This window comes from Mustela nigripes, chromosome 18 (assembly GCF_022355385.1).
Source record: "Mustela nigripes isolate SB6536 chromosome 18, MUSNIG.SB6536, whole genome shotgun sequence".
NCBI classification, from domain to species: domain Eukaryota; kingdom Metazoa; phylum Chordata; class Mammalia; order Carnivora; family Mustelidae; genus Mustela; species Mustela nigripes.
The window spans coordinates 5,986,556-6,006,896 of record NC_081574.1 but is presented as its reverse complement, the minus strand read 5'-3'; positions in this window follow the sequence as shown (position 1 = coordinate 6,006,896).

Here is a 20,341-nt window from a genome sequence, read left to right as displayed (position 1 = left end):
ATCTCCCACCCCTTTACCCTCCGGTAACCAACAGTCTCCTGAATCTGTGATTCTGTCTCCAGTTGGTTTCTTTTGTTGGTTTTGTACGTCAGATACCACATAAAAGTGAAATCCCATGGCATGTGTCTTTCTCTGGACTTAAGTCATTTGGTAATACCCTCAAGTCCATCTATATAATTAAAAATGGCAAGATTTTATCCCTTTTTAGGGATGAGTCATATTCCTGTGTGTGTGTGTGTGTGTGTGTACCTCATCTTTATCCATTGATCTACTGATGGACACAGGATGTTTATATATCTTAGCTATTTAGATAATGTCACAATGAACATAAAGGCATGTGTATCTTTTTTAATTAGTGTTTTTGTTTTCTTCAGACAAATACCCAGAAATAGATTGGGTGGATTTTATGGTATTTCCATTTCTATTTTTTGAGGGACCTTTATACTGCCTTTGAGGGACCTTCAACTCCCGCACCAGTTTATATTGTTACCAACAGTGCCTGAGGGTTTCCTTTTCTCCAAATCCTGCCCAACCCGTGTTATTACTTTTTTAAATACTAGCATTCTGACAGGTTAGAGGTGATCTCATTGTGGTTTTGATTTGCATTGCATATCTTTTCATGTGTCTGTTGGCTGTTATAGGTGTTCTTTTAAAAAATATATTTTCAGATTCTCTGCCCAGTTTTTAATCAATTATTTGGGGGTTTTCACTGTTGAGTTGTATGAATACTTCATTTATTTGGATATTAATACCTTATCAGATATGTTATTTGCAGATATCTCTTCTCATTCAGTAGGTAATCTTTTAATTTTGTTGATTATTTCCTTTTCTGTACTAAAACATTTTACTTTGATGTAGTCACAGTTGTTTATTTTTGTTTTTATTGCATTGGCTGAGGATACAGTTCCAAAAGAATATTCCTAAAACAGATGTCCAAGAGATTACTACCCTTTTTTTTTTTTTTAGGAGTTTTATGGTTTCAGGTCTTACATTCATGTATTTAATTTGTTTTTAGTTTATTTTTTATATCATGTAGGAGAGTTGTCTGGTTTCAGTCTTTTGCATTAGCTGTTCAGTTTGCGGAGCACCATTTATTGAAGGGACTGTCTTTTTTCCACTATATATTCTTGTTTCCTTTGTTATAAATTAACTCACCATGTAAGGGTTTTATTTCTGGGCCCCCTATTCTGTTTCATTGATCTATAGCTGTTTCGTGAGAGTACCACACAGTTTTGATAACTACAGTTCTGTAGCATACTTTGTTAACAATTGCAGATCATCTCTGTCAGCCAGGCAGTTGGCCCAGATATCCAGGACCCAGCCCCAACTTCACCGCAGCCCCTGAGCTTCTCACTCTGACTCCTATAAAGTGAGCATGTTGTCCTCACACAGAGGGACTTTCACATTGTGTTTGCTAAAGCAGCTCATGTGGTCCATGAACTCCATATACACCTGTGTGCACTATCTCTGGCCCTGCCCAGCACCTTGGTGACCTTGGCCAGCTTAATGAGCTTGGGCTGCACAGGGCTCACTTAGTGGTATACTTTGTAATCTAAGATTGTGGTGCCTCCAGTTTTGTTCTTATTTCCCAAGGCCGTTTTGGCTAGTAGGGATCCTCTGTGGTTTTATACAAATTTTAGGATTATTTGTTCTAGTTCTGTGAAAAGTAGTATTGGTATTTTGCTAGGGATTGCATCACATCTGTGGATTGCTGCAGATGGAATGAGCAGTTAAACAATATTCTAATCCACAGATATGACATACATTCCCATAGATTTGTGTTTTATTAGATTACTTTAATCAATATCATATTTTTCCAGAGCACTGTCTTTCACCTCCTTGGTTAAATTTATTCCTAAATATTTTAATATTCTTTTTATGTGATGGTAAATGAGATTTTTTTCATTTCTTTTTTCATATTTCATTATTAATGTATAGAAATACAGGGGCACCTGGGTGGCTCAGTGGGTTAAGCCGCTGCCTTCGGCTTGGGTCATGATCTCAGGATCCTGGGATCGAGTCCCGCATCGGGCTCTCTGCTCAGCAGGGAGCCTGCTTCCCTCTCTCTCTGCCTGCCTCTCTGACTACTTGTGATTTCTCTCTATCAAATAAATACATAAAATCTTTAAAATGCAAACTATTTAAAAAATAAAAAAATAAAAACTTAAAAAAAAAAAGAAATGCAGTGGGATTTTGTATATTAATTTTGTATCCTGCAACTTTACTAAATTCCTTTATTAATTCTAATAGTTATTTGGTAGAGTCTTTATGGCTTTCTATATTTATATCATGTCATCTGCAAATAAGAACATTTTTACTTCTTGACATTTTGAAGTCTTGTTTGCTTATGTATGTGTGTATGTATATAATTGTTTGTAATAGTATCTTATAATCCTTCATACTACTGTAATATTAATTTTAATGTTCTTTTATTTCTTTATATAGTTGAGTCTTGTCTTCTTTCTTGATGTTCTGGCTAAAGGTTTATTGATTTTGTTCATCTTTTCAAAGAAAACCTCTTGGTGTTTTTTTCCCCCAGCCTCAATTTCCTTTATTTCTTCTCTAATTGTTATTATTTCCTTCCTTCTGCTAAATTTAGACTTTGTTTGTTCTTCCTTTTCTAGTGCCTTTAGGTGTAAGGTTAAATTATTTATTTGAGAAGTTTCTTGTTTTTTGAGGTTGGCCTGTATTACTATAGACTTTCCTCTTAGAATTGTTTCTGCAGTGTCCCATAGGTTTTGAAATGTGTTTTCATGTTCACTTGTTTCTGGGTATTTAATTTTTTCTCTTTTTTTTCATTCGAGCCATTGGCTATTTAGTAGAATGTTGTTTAGTCTCCATGTGTTGGTGGTTTTTTTTGGTTTTTCCCTTGTAATTAATTTCTAATGTCATGCTTATTTCATTGGGAAATATGCTTGATATAATCTCAATCTTATATTTATTGAGAATTTTCTTGTGGCCTAACAGGTGATCTATCCTGGAGAATGTTTTGTGTACTGGAAAAAATTTTATTTTTCTGTTTTGGGTTAGAATGTTCTGTTTTTATCTGTTAATTCCATGTAGTCCTGTGCGTCCTTCAAAGCCACTGTTTCCATCTTGATTTTCTACTTGGTTAATCTCTCCATTGATGTAAGCAGAGTGTTAGAGTCCCTTACTATTATTATATTACTGTCAACTTTTCCATTTGTGTCTGTTAATATTGTTTTATGTATTTTGGTGCTCCTATGTTGTGTGCATAGATATTTACAATTGTTATATCCTTTTGTTGGATTGATACCTTTATTATTATGTAATGTTTTTCTGTTTCTTGTTACAGTCTTTATTTTAAAATGTATCTTGTTGGAAATGTTGCTATTTCAGCTTTCTTTTTGTTTCCATTCACAAGCTCTTTTTTTTCGGACTCTGTGCCTTAGGCACTGTCCATAAAACTAGTCAATAAATCATCTTCAGGTATGACCCAGGTTATTTTTTGTTTTCTTCATTTTTTTTAGTATGGTAAAATACACATAAAATTTAATATTTTAACTACTTTTAAGTGTATAGTTCAGGTGTATTAAGTTATATCATTCTGTAACCATCACCATCATCTATATCCAAGACCCATCATCCTGCAAAACCGAGACTAGACCTACTAAACAGTACCTCCTCTGATCCTCTCTTCCCAGCCCCTGGCTACCTCCATTCTACTTTCTGTCTGTATGATTTTAATCTTCCACCTCTGTGCTGGATCTTGGAGATTGTGAGTTTGTATGTGGACCCTTTAAGGGCAGTCTTGATTTCTTATAGCCCTCCCACTCTCCCAGAGTTCCACTGATTTTTTTAAGGACAGACATGTGGAGGCATATCTTTCTGGTGAAGGTGTCAGGACAGACATTGCTCAATACACGGCTTAAACCCCTTTTTCTGAGAGAGGACACCTGTACCATGATATCCCTCCTTGTGGATTGCTTCACTGGGCAGTCCAACCAGATCCTTTCTCTGTCACTTCTGTTCTTCTTGATATGGATTTCTTTTTATATCTTTTGCTTTAGATTGGCTGTTATATTAGTTTTCACAGAGAATTCTGTATATAGTTGCAGCCTCGGTGTGTCTGTGGACATAAGTGAGCACAGGCTCTTCCTACTGCCATTTTGATTGAGCTGCATTATTCTTTAAATGTTTGGTGACATTCATAATTAAAGACATCTAATCCTGGGATTTTCCCTTTGGTTCATTTCTGATTACTGAATCTTCTTACTAGTAATTGGTTAATCCAGATTTTCTATTTCTTCCAAGTCAGTTTTGGTGGTTTGTGTGTTTCTAAGAACTTTTCCATTTCTTCTAGGTTATCCAGCTCTGGAATATATAGTTGTTCATAGGAGCCTCTTAATATACTTTGTTTTCTGTTTTATCAGTGGCATTGTTTCCTTTTTCACTTATATTTTATTGATTTAAGTCTTATGGCTTTTTTCCTTGGTTAGTCAATCTAAAAGGTTTGTCACTTGTCTTTATCTTTCAAAGAACTAACTTGTAGTTTATTTTATTGGTCACTGTTTATGCACACATCCAGTACTCCATGTAATACATGCCCTCTTTTTTTTTTCTAAATATGTGCTCTCCTTAGCACCCCCTGCCAGGCTGACCTATACCCCCACACACCTCCCCTCCCAACCCCTCAATTTGTTTCTCAGAGTCCACAGTCTCTCATGCTTCATCTCCTCCTCCAATTTCCCCCAACTCACTTTTCCTTTCCTTTTCCTAATGTCTTCCATTATGCTCCTTAATGGAGCATATTCCTTATGCTCCACAAGTAAGTGAAACCATAGATAACTGACTTTCTCTGCTTGACTTATTTCACTCAGCATAATCTCATCCAGTCCTGTCCGTGTTGATACAAAAGTTGGGTATTCATCCTTTCTGATGGAGGTGTAATATTCCATAGTATATATGGACCATATCTTTCTTTATCCATTCATCCATTGAAGGGCATCTTGGTTCTTTCCACAGTTTGGCAATTGTGGCCATTGCTGCTATGAACATTGGGGTACATATGGCCCTTCTTTTCACTACATCTATAATTTTGGGGTAAATACCCAGTAGTACTATTGCTGGGTCATAGGGTAGCTCTATTTTTAATTTTTTAAGGAATCCAAATTTTGTTTTCCAAAGCGGCTGTACCAACAGTACATTCCCACCCAAACAGTGTAAGAGGTTTCCCCTTTCTCCACATCCTCTCCAACACTTGTTGTTTACTGTCTTGTTAATCTTGGCCATTCTAACTGGTGTAAAGTGGTATTTCAATGTGATTTTGATTTGAATCCCCCTGATGGCTAATGATGAACTTTTTCCATGTGTCTGTTAACCATTTGTATGTCTTCTTTAGAGAAGTGTCTGTTCATGTCTTCTGCCCATATTTTAACATGATTATCTGTTTTTTGAGTGGTGATTTTGAGGAGTTCTTTGTAGAACTTAGTTATCAGCCCTTTGTCTGTAGTGTCATTTGCAAATATCTTCTCCCATTCCGTGGGCTGCCTCTTTGTTTTGTTGGCTGTTTCCTTTGCTGTGCAGAAGATTTTAATCTTGATGAAGTCCCAAAAGTTCATTTTCACCTTTGTTTCCTTTGTCTTTGGAGACATATCTTTTTTTTAAAAGATTTTATTTATTTATTTGGCAGAGAGAGAACACAAGTAGGCAGAGAGGCAGGCAGAGAGAGAAGGGGAAGCGGGCTCTGTGCTGAGCTGAGAGGCTGATGCAGGGATCGATCCCAGGACCCTGAGATCATGACAGAGCTGAAGGCAGAGGCTTAACCAACTGAGCCACCAAGGCGCCCCTGGAGACATGTCTTGAAAGAAGTTGCTGTGGCCAATGTTGAAGAGGTTACTTGCCTATATTCTCCTCTAGGATTTTGATAGTTTCCTGTCTCACATTGATGTATTTCATCCATTTTGAGTTTATCTTTGTATATGATGTAAGAGAACAGTCGAGTTTTATTCTTCTATACATAGCTGTCCAATTTTCACAGCACCATTTATTGAAGAGACTGTCTTTTTTACCACTGGATATTTTTTCCTGCTTCATCAAAGATTATTTGACCATAGAGTCAAATAATTTGACCATAGAGGGTCCATATCTGGGCACCCTACTCTATTCCTTTGGTCTGTGTATCTGTTTTTGGGCCAGTACCATGCTGTCTTGGTGATCACAGCTTTGTAGTAAAGCTTGAAATCAGGCAACGTGATACCCCCAGCCCTATTTATCTTCTTTGACATTTCCTTAGTGATTTGGAGTCTTCTCTGGTTCCATACAAATTTTAGGATTCTTTGTCCCAACACTGAAAAATTTTGCTATTATTATGATCAGGATGGCATTGAAAGTATAGATTGCTCTGGGAGCACTGAGTGTTGTACATAAAAAATGAATCTTGGAACACTGCATCAAAAACAAATGAAGTATTTTATGGTGACTAACATAACACAATAAAAAAAAAGTCTAGGGGACCAATAAAGGAATATTACTTTGAAAATTAAAAAAAGGAATAATAATAATTTGTTTGAAAATATGCCTGTCTTTTCTATTTTCATAATTTCTATATTTCGCAACTTAGAACAGCTTAGAGATAATCACATATTATTTCCTCCAATTCTTGGACTGGTCATCATGTGTACATATTGAGCATATTTTACTGTACTATATTGTATAATATTACACTACTAAACAAAATTTGTTTATATTGTATAGATTTTGTTTACATACATTTTGTTTGCATACTAGGAATTTTTACTTTCTTTTTTTCCTTTTTACATTGGGGTATATTAGTTTCAGATGTACAACACATTGATTTATGTAAATATTGTGAAAGGATCACCATAATAGGTCTAATTATCATCCATCACCACATATTTATATCTTTATTTTCTTTTTTATTGCATAGTAATACACACGTGCACACATATATACAAACACACACGTACCACATCTTCCTTATCCATTGATGAGTCAATGAACATTTGGGCTTCTACCATAATTTGGCTATTGTTGTATAATGTTGCTATAAATGTTGGGGTGCAAGTATCCTTTCAAATCAGTATTTTTGTATCCTCTGGGCCATAAAGAGAATGAAATCTTGACATTTACAATAATGTGGATGGAGCTAGAGTATTATACTAAGTGAAATAAGGCAGTCAGAGGAAGACATATACCATATGATCTCACTTGTTTGAACCATCCTTGAGTCATCATTGCATCCCTGGAGTAAATTCTTTTGTAAAAAGATTTTGTTTATTTATTTATTTAAGAGCATGAGAGTGCAAGGAGAGGAATAAGGAGAGAAGCATAAGCAGATTCTGCACTGAGCAGGGAGCCTGATATGGGGCTCAGTACCCTGAGATCATGACCTGAGCAAAATCAAGAGTTGGATGTGTTTAACCAACTGAGCCACAACCCAGGCTTTCCCCCAGAATAAATTCTTGGACCCTTTGCGTGTTAATTGACCATCTATGTATAGATTTATTTCCAGGCCTTCCACTCTATTCCATTAATCTGTGAATCTGATTTTTTTTGTCAATATAATCCTATTTTGACTAATATAGCTTCACAATATAGTGTGAAATCAGGACATGTGATTTCACCTTTGTTCTTTCTCAACATTGTTTTGATTGTTCAGGGTTTTTAAGTTCCACACAAATTTTAGGATTCTTCTCTGGAACTTGCTTGGGAATTTTCGTAAGAATTACGTGGCTGAAAACAAAACAAAACAACAACAAAAAAACAAACAACAACAACAACAAAAGAATTACATGGCTGTTATGTTGGTTTATTGTTTTGGGTAATATAAACATTTTAATAATAATTTCTCCAATCCATGAGTAACTTATGTCTTTCTATTTACTCGTGTCTTCTGTAATACTCATTAATGTCTTAACAGTTATCAATGTACAGGTATTTTACTTACTTGTTTAAATTTATTCATAGGAATTTTATTCTTGTTCATGAAATTATAAAAGGGATTGCTTTATTATATTTTTTCTGATAGTTAATTATTAGTGTAAAGAAATGCAACAGACTTGGATGTATTGATTTTTTTACCCTGAAACTTTATTGAATTTGTTTATTCACCCTAACAGCTAATTGATGGAATCCTTAGGGTTCTCCTTATGTATCGTCATGTCCCTGCAATGGTGACAATTTTACTTCATTTCCAGTTTAAATGTCTTTTGATTCTTGGCTAGTTGCTTCAGTTAAGACTTGCAAATATATGAAATACAAGTGGTGCGTATGGACATTCTTATCTTGTTACTGATCTTAAAGGAAAAGCTCTCAGCTTTTCACCACTGAGGATGGTATTAGTTGTGGCCTCCTCACATATAGTGTTTATTTTGATGAAGTATATTCCCCTTACACTTACTTTCTTTAGACTTTTTATTATGGAAGGATGTTGAATTTTGTCAAATGATTTTTCTCCATTAATTGAGATACCCATAATTTTAATACTTCATTTTGCTAATGTGGACTATCCTATTGATTGATTTACAGGTGTTGAATTATTCTTGCATCCCTGAATGGTCTTGATTGTTCAAATGTAGTGTTAAATTTGGTTTACTGATATTTTGTTGATGATCTTTTCTTCTATGCTCATCGTGAATTTTTCCCTGTAATTTTCCTTTCCCTGTAATTTTCCTGTAAATTTCCTGTAATTTCTTTCCTTGTCCTTTTGGTATCATGTAGTCCTGGCCTCGTAAAATGAGTTTGGAAGCAATCCCTCCTCTTCAGTTTTTAGAATAGTTTGAGAAGGATTGTTACTCTTTCTTAAATGTTTGGTAAAATCCACCAATGAGATCATTTGGTCTTGACTTTTGTTTCTTTGTAGATTTGTTTCTTTGTTTTTGTTGTATGAGGGGAGAAGGACAGAGGGAGAGAAAATTTTTTTTTTTTTTAGATTTTAGTTATTCATTTGACAGCAGAGATCACAAGCAGAGAGAGGAAGGGAAGCAGGCTCCCTGCTGAGCAGAGAGCCTGACACAGGACCCGGGGCTTGATCCCAGGACCCTCAGATGAGCCGAAGGCAGAGCTTCAACCCACTGAGCCACCCAGGCACCCCAAGAGAGAGAATCTTAAGCAGGTTCCCTGCCCAGTGCAGAGCCCAACATAGGGGTGAACCTCACAACCCTGAGATCATGACCTGAGCCAAAATCAAGAGTCAGATGTTTAACCAACTGAGCCACTCAGGTATTCCTCTTTGCAGGCTTATTAATAGTGACTGAATCTCCTAGCTGGTGATTGATATATTCAGATATTCTATCCTTCCTGGTTCAGTCTCGGTATGTTGTATGTTTTTAGGAATTTGTCCATTTTTCCCTAGATCTTTAAACTTGTCAGCAAATAATTTCTTATGATTAATCCCTTGATACCCCTTGTATTTCTCTGATACCAGTTGTAATGAATAAGTTGATAAGAGAATAAGCTTGAATATATTTAAAAGGTCTACATTTGTACTCACACTACACATAAATTTGGACATATTTCATATTTTTAACTTGTGTATCCATTGTTAAATTACTGTAGCAATAGTTGTTTCTCTACTTTTACTTTTAACCTTTTTACCAGCTGTTTAAGTGATTAATGTACTACCAATTTATATATTTACTAGTGAGATGTATATATTCATATATTTTCTTCTCACTAATTTTTACTCTTTCTTTTCAGCTTAAAGAAGTTCCTTTAAGGGGCGCCTGGGTGGCTCAGTGGGTTAAATCCTCTGCCTTCGGCTCGGGTCATGATCCCAGGATCCTGGGATCGAGCCCCACATTGGGCTCTCTGCTCAGCGGGGAGCCTGCTTCCCTGCACCACCCCACCCCCACCCCACCGCCTGCCTCTCTGACTACTTGTGATCTCTCTCTCTCTCTGTCAAATAAATAAATAAAATCTAAAAAAAAAAAAAAAAAAAAGTTCCTTTAACATTTCTTATAAGGCCAGACTACTGATGTTGCACTCTTGTGATTTTGGCTTGTGCAGGAAACTTTGTCTCCTTCAACTTTGTATGGTGTTTTTAATGGATATATTCTTGATTGGATTTTTTTTTTCCTTTTAGTACTTTGAATATATTGTTTCGCTCACTTTTAGCCTAAAACATTACTGCTGAAAACTGCTTATAATCTTATGTGATCGTCCTTGTATATAGCAAGTTATTTTTTTTTCTTACTGCTTCTCATACTTTCTCCTTGTATTTAACTTTTGATATTTTAACTATAATGTGTCTTTGCATGGGTCCCCTTGGGTTCCTCTTATTTGGAACTCTCTGGGCTTTCTGGATCTGGGTGTGTATTTTTTTCTTAGGTTAGGCCATCTGTGGCCTGATTCCTTCTGATAAGATTTTTGTCCCCTTTTCTCCTTTCTCCTGACACAACTGTAATGTGGTTGTGAGTACACTTGATGTCCCATATTTTCACTTTTTTTCATTCTTTTCCTTTACGTTCCTCTGACTCCACTGCTATGTGTTGAGTAGACCTATCTTTTCATCTGCTGCATCTCGTCTGCTACTAAACTGCTGTAGTGCATTTTTCAGTGCAGTGATTGTATTCTTCTGTGACTTCTGTTTATTACATTCTTAGATATTTTATCTTTGTTGAATTTCTCACTCTGCTTATCTAGTCCCCTCTTGAGTTCTTTGAGCATTTTTATGACCATTACATTGAACTCTGTCAAGTAAATGCCTTATCTCGGCGTCACTAAGATTTTTTTCTGAGATTTTATTTTTTCTTTAATTTAAGGAGGATATTCCTTTGTTTCTTCATTATGCTTGATTCTGTGTTGGTTTCTGTACAATAGATGAAACATCTACCTCTCCCAGTCTTGAAGGAGTGGCCTCATATAGGATAAATTTTATTTTTCAACCCCTGCCTATTCCTTGATTGCCTCTCAAACATTTTCTTTTCAGATTTGCTTCTTTAAAAATGTCTTGTTTTATTCAAGTATAATTAATACAATGTGATATTAATTTCAGATGTACAGTATAACAATTCAACAATTCTGTAGTTTCTCCATGCTCGTCCAGATCAGTAGACTCTTAGTCCCCTTGACCTATTTTACCCGTCCTCTGCCACCTCCCCACTAGCAACTCTATTTGTTCCTGTTTAACAATATTTTCGGTTTGTCTTTTTTTCCCCTGTTCATTTGTTTTGTTTCTTTAATTTCACTTACGAGTAAAATCATATGGTGTTTATCTTTCTCTAACTGACTTATTTTCCTTAGCATTATATCCTCTAAGTCCATCTATGTTGTTGTCAACAGTAACATTTTATTCTTTTTTTTTTTTTTTTTGATGAGTTATATGCCACTTCTTCTTTACCCATTCCTCTATCAGTGGATTCTTGGGCTGCTTCCATAATTTGGCTATTGTAAATAATGCTGCAAAAACATGGAAATGTATATATCATTTCAAATTAACATTTTTCTACTCTTTGGGTAAATAGCCAGTCGTAGAATTACTGGACTATATGGTAATTCTGTTTTGAATATTTTTGAGGAACTTTGATACTGCTTTCCACAGTGTCTGCATGAATTTACATTCCCACCAACAGTGCATGAGCTATATGCAAAAGAATGAAACCAGACCACTTTCTTACACCATACACAAAAATAAACTCAAAGTGGATTAAAGACCTAACTGTGAGACCAGAAACCATTAAATTCCTAGAAGAATATAGGCAGTAATTCTCTGACATTGACTATAGAAACATTTTTCTAGATATGTCTCCTCAGGCAAGGGAAACAAAAGCAAACTTAAACTATCAGGACTATACCAAAAGAAAACTTTATTGCACAGTGAAGAAGCCACCAAAAAAATAAAAAAGCAACCTGCTGAATGGGAGAAGTTTATAATTGACATATCCAGAAGGGGTTAGTATCCAAAATATATACAGAACTTATATAATACCCAAACCCCAAATAACCCAATTAAAAATGGATAGAGGGTCTGAATAGATATCTTTCCAAGGAAGACAAAAAGATAGGCCAACAGACACATGACAAGATGATCAACATCACTCATCATTGGGGACTACAAAATTAAAGTCACCATGAGTGATCACTTTACAGTTGTCAGAATGGCTAAAATGAAAAATACAAGAAATAAGCCTCTTAATTTTAATTATTGAAGCAACCTATTAATTTTTAATAGCTCCCAGTTGTTGAAGTTGTGCCAAGATCTGTCAGCATCCCAAAGGGGGAGGATCTCAGTCAGCACCTAAATTCAGGATAACTGGAAACCAGACTCTCGGGCAGGAGTTTTTAAATTATGCAAATATATACAGTCCTGTTTGAACCATAAGCACTAGCCCTGCTGGCTTATGCCTGAGAACGAAGCTCCAGGATAAGCAAATAGTCCTCTTTTCCTGAAATACTGGATATTTATTTCAGTCTGATGTCTATGCAGGGCCCTAGGTGGGGTAGCCTGCCAAGAACTTTCTTTCCAGTTGTCACAGACCTGTGGGGCCAGGAGCGAGCCCCTCTGGTCACCAGAGCCAGGTAATCAAGGGGCAGCCCTGGGCAGCGGCTGCAGAAACTGGGACATCAGACAGGTTAAAGAGCCTTCCCTCGAATAGATACTGACATGCTGAAGCACAGCAGAGGAGAAGTGAGAAGATCGTGATCATGTCCTCTGAGAGCTCTTGAAAGGCTTACAGTCAACCCTTAGGTATGTGTTCAGAAGTCTTCCCCCTCAAGTTTCAGCTTGGTGATCAATTAAAAGACCTCTTTCACAGAAAGACTGAGCTCTTGAATCTGTTGCCTCTGCTGTGTCCCAAGTGTGGTAGCTGTTTAAGTATTTATTCTCTGTTGGTTATACTTCTGTGGGATCTGAGAATGTAATAATCTTAGCCACCAGAGCCAGGTGTTAAAGATGTGTCTCCTGGTGACAGATGGAAACATTGTGGTGCCACACAAAAGTATAAGCTCTTTTCTGTGAGACAGCAGGAAGCTGGGGTGAGACAGAGGGAGAATGCAGATTGTATCCACCAGCCTCTGCGCCCTGAGCGCAACTCCATGGGCTCATTGTTGCCAAACCAGTTGTCTGCCCCTCGGGCCAAAGCTCCTGGAGAAGTAAATAGGTCTCTCTTTCTCAAAAAGACTGGGTGTGGGTTTCAGTCTGCTCTCTGTGCAGTGTACTGGGGGTGGTGGCCTGCTGAGAACTGCCTTCAGTTGTTGAAGCCTCAGGGGACTTAGCAACACAAGCGCCCTTGGCCTCCAGAGCCAGGCAATCCAGAGCTGTCCCCTGGATGGCAGCCACAAAATCTGGGGCATCAGACAGGGCTTAAAAGCTCCCCTCTAGGAGATACTTGTTCTCTGGAGTGCTGCCTAGGAAGAGTGAGCAGGTGGCACCTAAAGCCTCAAGTGAAGCAGATGGGGAGAAGGTTCTTGAAAGAGTCCTGCCTTTACCAACAAAGTGCATTTAGATTGCATTTTTGAGAAAAACAGTTTTTTTCTTTGACACTTTGCTTCGTGTTGGCTCACCACTCTATTGCTGAGGAGGTCCCTAGTGGCTCTTTCACCCTATCTGAGGACGTCCGTGCTCCCATACTGGGGAGGTAGCCTGACCTCTGATATCTTGAACTTACTGTATCTTACAGCTGGGCTAGATGATGAGTTTAACACGAAAGACACAACTCAGTGACAACCATCTAGAACCTATGCACTGGGACAGGAGAATGGAGTCTGTACTCTCTCCGGACATGCTGACCTCTCAGCACTTCAACATCTTCACGAGCCACGAAACTTGTGTTATTTATTTTTTTTATCATTCTAAAGAACTTTTTGTTGAATTATAATATACATACAGAATAATGCACATGTCGTGACTGTATAGCTTAATATGTTTCCACAAACTAAACAAATCCATGTAAACAGTACTTGGATAACAAAGCAGAATTCCCAGCACACCAACCTTTCGTTCACTGCCACCCCTGCGCCACCAAATGCAAATGTCCTAACTTCTAACAACATAAATCACATGGTTTTTAATCATTTTTTCTATGTATTTAAGGAACAAGTTTACACATTTCTCTCAGTTCTCTACTTCTGGCAACTGCCATTCTGTTTTTGTGTACCTATGACGTTGGCTTTTTTGTTGTTGTTAACATTTCCCACAGAGGTAAGGTACTGTCATTCTCTCTCTGACTTTTTTCACTTACTTAGCATCATGCCCTTGAGATCCATCCATGTTGTTGCAGTGGCATAATCTTGTTCTTTTTCATTGCTCAGTAACCTTTCACTGTTACACATGTTCTTCATTCATACATTGATGGACACTTAGGTCATTTTCATATCTGGGCTCTTGTAAAAAATGCTGTAGTAACCACGGCAGTGCACGTTTACATGGCCACCAACAGTGCACCAAGGGTTCATTTTTCTCTACGTTTGCCGCTAGTTATTTCTTGCTTTTTTAATGATAGCCATTCTAACATGTGTGAGATGATATTTCAGTTTGCATTTCCCTGATGATTAATGATGTTGAGCATCTTTTCATGTGTGTATTGGCCATCTCTTATGTCATCTTTGAAAAAATGTTTATTCAAGTATTCTTCCCATTTTTGAAGTTGAATTGCTTGTGTGTTTTTTCTATTTAATTATATTTACATATTTGGATATTAGCCCCTTATCAGCTGTATGATTGGCCAATATGTCCTTCCATCAATAGGTTTCTTTTTCCCTTTGTTGATGGTCTCTTTGCTGTGCAGAAGTTTTTCATTTGATGTAGTCCTACTTGTTTATTTTTGCTTTTGTTACATCGCTTTTGCATTAAATCCAAAAAATTAGTGCTAAGACTAATGTCCAGAAGTATACCTTATGTTCCTCAGAGAGTTTTATATTTAAATCTCTAAACTATTGATGTTATATCTTGCAATTTTACTGAAATCATTTATTAGTTTTAATAGTTTTTTGATGGAGTCTTTAGGCTTCTCTCTATATAATATTGCGCCTTCTGCAAATAGTAACAGTTTTATTTCTTCCTTTCTGATTTGGATATCTGTTATATATTTATTTTTCTTTCTTAGTTGCTCCAGCTATGATTTCCACTACTATGCTGAATAAAAGTTGAAAGAGTGTGCATCTCCTTCTTGTTCCTGATCTTAGAGAAAAAGCTTGCAGCTTTTCACTATTTAGTAGGATGTTAGCTGTGGGCTTGTTATATGTAGCCTTTATTATTCCAAAGTATGTCTCCTCTCTACTCACTTTTTTAGAGTTTTTTTTTCATAATGAATGTTAGATTATTGTCAAAGGCATTTTTGCATCTATTGAGATGATTATATAATTTTTATACTTTATTTTGTTAATGTGGTGTTTCACAGTGACTGATTTAGAGATATTGAACCTTCCTTCTAGTCCCATAAAAAATCACTTGTGTTGTATAATCCTTGTATAACAATGTATTGTTTTTTAAAAATATTTTATTGAGAATTTTGCACCTATCTTATTCTGGCATATTGGCCTATAATTTTCTTGTATCTTTATCATATTTTGGCATCAGAATATTGTTGATCCCATGAAATAAGTATATGGTGATTCTCTCTTCTATTTTTTGGAAGAGTATGAAAAAGAAAGGGTCCAATTCTTTGAATGTTTGGCAAAATGTACCAGGGAAGCAGTTTGGTCTTAGACTTTCGGTTTTGGGGGAGGTTTCCCCCTACTAATACAGCATTTTTTTAAAATAATAATAAAATTAAAAGTTTTTTTTAAAGTAGTTTAACAAATTCCAACTGAACCCTTAGTCATGTCAGTAACTACATATCACCCCCTTTACAATAAATACACTTTGTGTTATCAGACAACATGAGTTTCTTTTTTTTAGAATTTTATTATGTTAGTCACCATACCATACACTTTTTTTTTTTAGATTTATTTAATTATTTGACAGATCACAAGTAGGCAGAGAGGTAGGCAGAGAGAGAGAGAGGAGGAAGCAGACTCTTCGCGGAGCAGAGAGCCCTAAGTGGGGCTCGATCCCAGGACCCTGAGATCATGACCTGAGCCAAAGGCAGAGGTTTTAACCCATTGAGCCACCCAGGCGCCCCCCCCCCCCCATACACTCTTCTTATTAGTAAAAGGCCTATTCAGAGTTTCTACTTCATCATGACTCAATCTTGATAGATACTGTGTTTCAGGAATTTATCTGTTCTGTTGCCCAATTTGTTGGTATATAATTTCTATAGTAGTTTCTCATAATCCTTTGTATTTCTGTGGTATTGGTTATAACATTTATTTTATTTTTCAAATTTATTTTTGTCCTTTTTTGGTGAGTCTCTCTAAAGAACAAGCTTTTAATTTTATTGATATTTTCTATAGTTTTTTTTTTTTTTTAACTTAAATTTTAGTTAGTGAACATACAGGGCAATATTGGTTTCTGGAGTAGAAGTCAGCGATTCGTCACTTACATACAATACTCCGTGTTCATCACAAGTGCCTCATCCACCATTAATAGTCAGCAACCGTTTAGCCCATCGCTCCGTTCCTTCTTCATCAACCTTCAGTTCGTTCTCTATTGTTAAGAGTTTCTTATGGTTTGTTTCTCTCCTTTTTATCTTTTGCCCTTTTCCATATGTTCATCTGTTCACTTTCTTAAATTCCATATGTGAATAAGATCATATGGTATTTGTCTTTCTCTTACTGACTTATTTCACTTAGCATCATACACTCTAGCTCCATCCATGTCATTGCAAATGACAAGATTTCATTTTTTGATGACTGAGTAATATTCCATTGTGTGCGTGTATACTCATACACACACACGTGCACACACACACACACACCCCTTTATCCATTCATCAGTTGGTGGACATTTGGGCTCTCTCCATAGTGTGGCCACTATAATGCTGCCATAAACATCAGGATACATGTACCCCTTCAAATCTGTATTTGAAAGGTCTAAATGGGGCGCCTGGGTGGCTCAGTGGGGTAAGCCGCTGCCTTCGGCTCAGGTCATGATCTCAGGGTCAGTCCTGGGATCAAGTCCCGCATCGGGCTCTCTGCTCAGCAGGGAGCCTGCTTCCCTTCCTCTCTCTGCCTGCCTCTCTGCCTACTTGTGATCTCTCTCTGTCAAATAAATAAATAAAATCTTAAAAAAAAAAAAAAAAGGTCAATGTTAGATAGGAAACCGTCAGAATCCTAGAGGAGAACACAGGCAGCAACCTCTTTGATATCAACCATAGAAAATTCTTACTAGACACATTGCCAGAAGCAAGGGACACAAACAAAAATGAACTATTAGGACTTCATCAAAATAAGTAGCTTCTTTATGAATGAAGGAAACACCAAAATTAAAAAAAAAAAAAACGCCTACAGATTGGGAGAAGATATTTGTAAATTATGTATCTGATAAGGATACAAATCTATAAAGAATTTGCCAAACTCAACACCCCCCAAATAAATAATACAGTTAAGAAAAGGGCAGAAGACACGAATGGACATTTTCCCAAATAAGACCTCCAGATGGGTAACCAACACATGAAAAGATTCTCAACATCACTCATCATCAGGGAAATACAAATCAAAACCATGACGAGATATCGCCTTACACCTGTCAGAATGGCTGAAATTAACAACACAAGAACAACAGGTGTTGGTGAGGATGTGAAGAAAGGTGAACCCTCTTACATGTTGGTGGGAAGGCAAACTGGTGTAACCACTCTAGACAGCAATATGGAAATTCCTCAAAAAGTTAAAAATAGAACTACCCTTTGATCCAGCAGTTGTACTGCTAGGTATTTTCTATAGCTTTTAACATTTTTTTCTGTTTCATTTATTTCTGTTCTGTGTTATTTTCTTCTTAGTACTAATTTGGGACTTTGTTCTTTTTCTAGTTCCTTGAGATGTGAAGTTAGGTTGTTATTTGAGATTTTTCTTGTTTCTTCAGGTTGTCATTATTTTCATGAACTTTACTCAACTGCTTTTTCTGTTTCCCAGAAATTTTCTGGCATGTTAAGCCTTCATGCTGTTTGTCTCAGGTATTATATTTCTCTTTTGATTTCTTTTTTGACCAAAAACATGCTTTAATCAGTCGTATGTGTTTAATCTCCATGTATTCTGAATTTTCTAGTTTTCTAGTTTTCTTCATGTAATTGATCTCTAAGTTTTATACCATTATGGTTAGAAAAGATACTTGGTATGATTTCAATGGCCTTAAGTGTATTAAGACTTGTTTTGTGACCTAAAATATGATCCATCTTGGTAAATGTCCTACGTGCACTTGAGAAAAACGTGAAACCTGCTGCCTTTGGATAGAATCTTCTGTAGATATCTGTTAGTCCATCTGGTCTAATATGTCATTTAAGATTGATGTTTCATAATAATTTTCTGTCTGGGTGACCTATCCATTGATAGGAGTGGGATATTGCATTTCCTTACTCTATTGTATTGCTGTCTCTTTCTCCTATTAGGTGCTGTAACTGGGCTGCATAAATATCTTCCAATGTTATATTCTAGTGTTGGATTGATATTATCATTATGTAATTCTCTTGGTATTTTTATATAGTCTTTGTTTTAAGGTCTATTTTATCTGATAAAAAGATGGCTACTCCAGTTTTCTTATGGTTTCCATTTGCTCGAAGTAACTTTTTCCATCCCATCATTTGTAGTCCGTGTCCTTATGTCCTAGTGAGTCTCTTGTAGGAAGCATATAGATGGGTCTTGTTTTTTATTCAGTCAGCCACATTATGTCTTTTTATTGGATAATCTAGTCCAATTATACTTAAAGTGACTATTGATAGGCAAGTGCTTTTCGCCATTTTACTAATTACATTCCGGCTGTTTTGATGTTTCTCTCTGCTCCTTTCTTCTTTCTCTCTCATGGTGTGATGACTTTGCTTAGTGCTATGCCTACATTCCTTTCTCTTTTGTAGATTTACAATAGATTTTTATGTGGTTACTATGAGGCTTACAACATGAATATAGCAGTCTATATCAAGTTAATAAGTACTTAAGCTTGATTCCATTCTAAACTTCAGGATTTTTACTATGTCTTCACTTTTTGCTTTTTATGTCAATTTTTACCTCTTTTTATCTTATGTATTCCTAAATTAATGTAATCATACTTATTTTTACCACTTATGTCTTTTAACCTTTATGCTAGCTTTAAAAGTGGCTAATCTGTCTTTATTATATATTTATCTTTCAGTCTAGATTTATTCTTTCTTATACGCTCTTAATTATTGTTTTTCTTTTCAGCTTAGAGAAGTCCCTTTAAAATTTTTGAAAGACTGGTTTAGTGGTGGTGAACTCCTTTAGCTTTTGTTTGTCTGAAATAGTCTATCCTTCAATTGTGAATGATAACATTGCACAGTAGAGTGTTCTTGGTCATTTTTTTTTTTTCCAGCACTTTACTTTTTCATGCCATTCAGTTCTACCTTGCAGTGTCTCTGCTGAAGGATTTGCTGATATCTTATGGGGGCTTCCTGGCACATAACATCTTATTTTTCTCTTAATGCTTTTAAGAGTCTCTTCTTTAACTTTTGACATTTCAGTTATGATGTCTCTTGGTATGGGTCTCTTTGGGTTTATCTTCCTTGGAACTCTATGGGCTTCCTAGATCTAGATGTTTGTTTCCTTCCCCAGGTTAGGGAAGTTGTCATCCATTATTTCATAGAGTAAGATTTCTGCCCCTTTCTGTCTTTTCGTGGCTTGGAATCTCATTTCTTTTTAGCACTGAGTAATAATTCATTGTCTGGAGGCAGTTTCATTTCCTTAGCCATTCACATACTGAAGCACATTGGGTTGTTTCTGTATTTTGGTAATTATGAATAAAGCTGCTATTAAAATCTGTGTGCTGATTTTTGTGTGGACATAAATTTTCAACTCCTTTGGATAAATTACCAAGGAGTGTGAGTGATTTGTCAAGAAACCAGCAAACCATTTTATTCCATTTTGCATTCCTACGAGTAGTGAAAGAGACTTCCTGTTACTCCTCATCATTTGGTGTTGTCAGTGTCTGGATTTTTGTCATTTTAATAAATGTGTACTGATATCTCACTGTTGTTTTAATTTGTATTTCCCTGATGACACATTATGTGAGACATGTTTTTGTATGTTTATTTGCCATCTGTATATCTTTTTAGAGGAATGGTCTTTTAAGTTTTTCTTCCATTTATAAACAATGTTTACTTTCTTATTGTTGAGTTTTAAGAGTCTTTTCTGTATGTCAGATACCATCCTTTACAAATGTGTCTCTTGAAAATTTTTTCTCCTAGTAAGTAGCTTTTGTCTCATTATCTTCATATTGTCTTCCACAGTTCAGAATTTGATGAAATCCAGTTTATCATTTCTTCTATCATAAATCGTGTCTTTGGTATTGAATCTAAAATGTCAATTCCTTATCCTA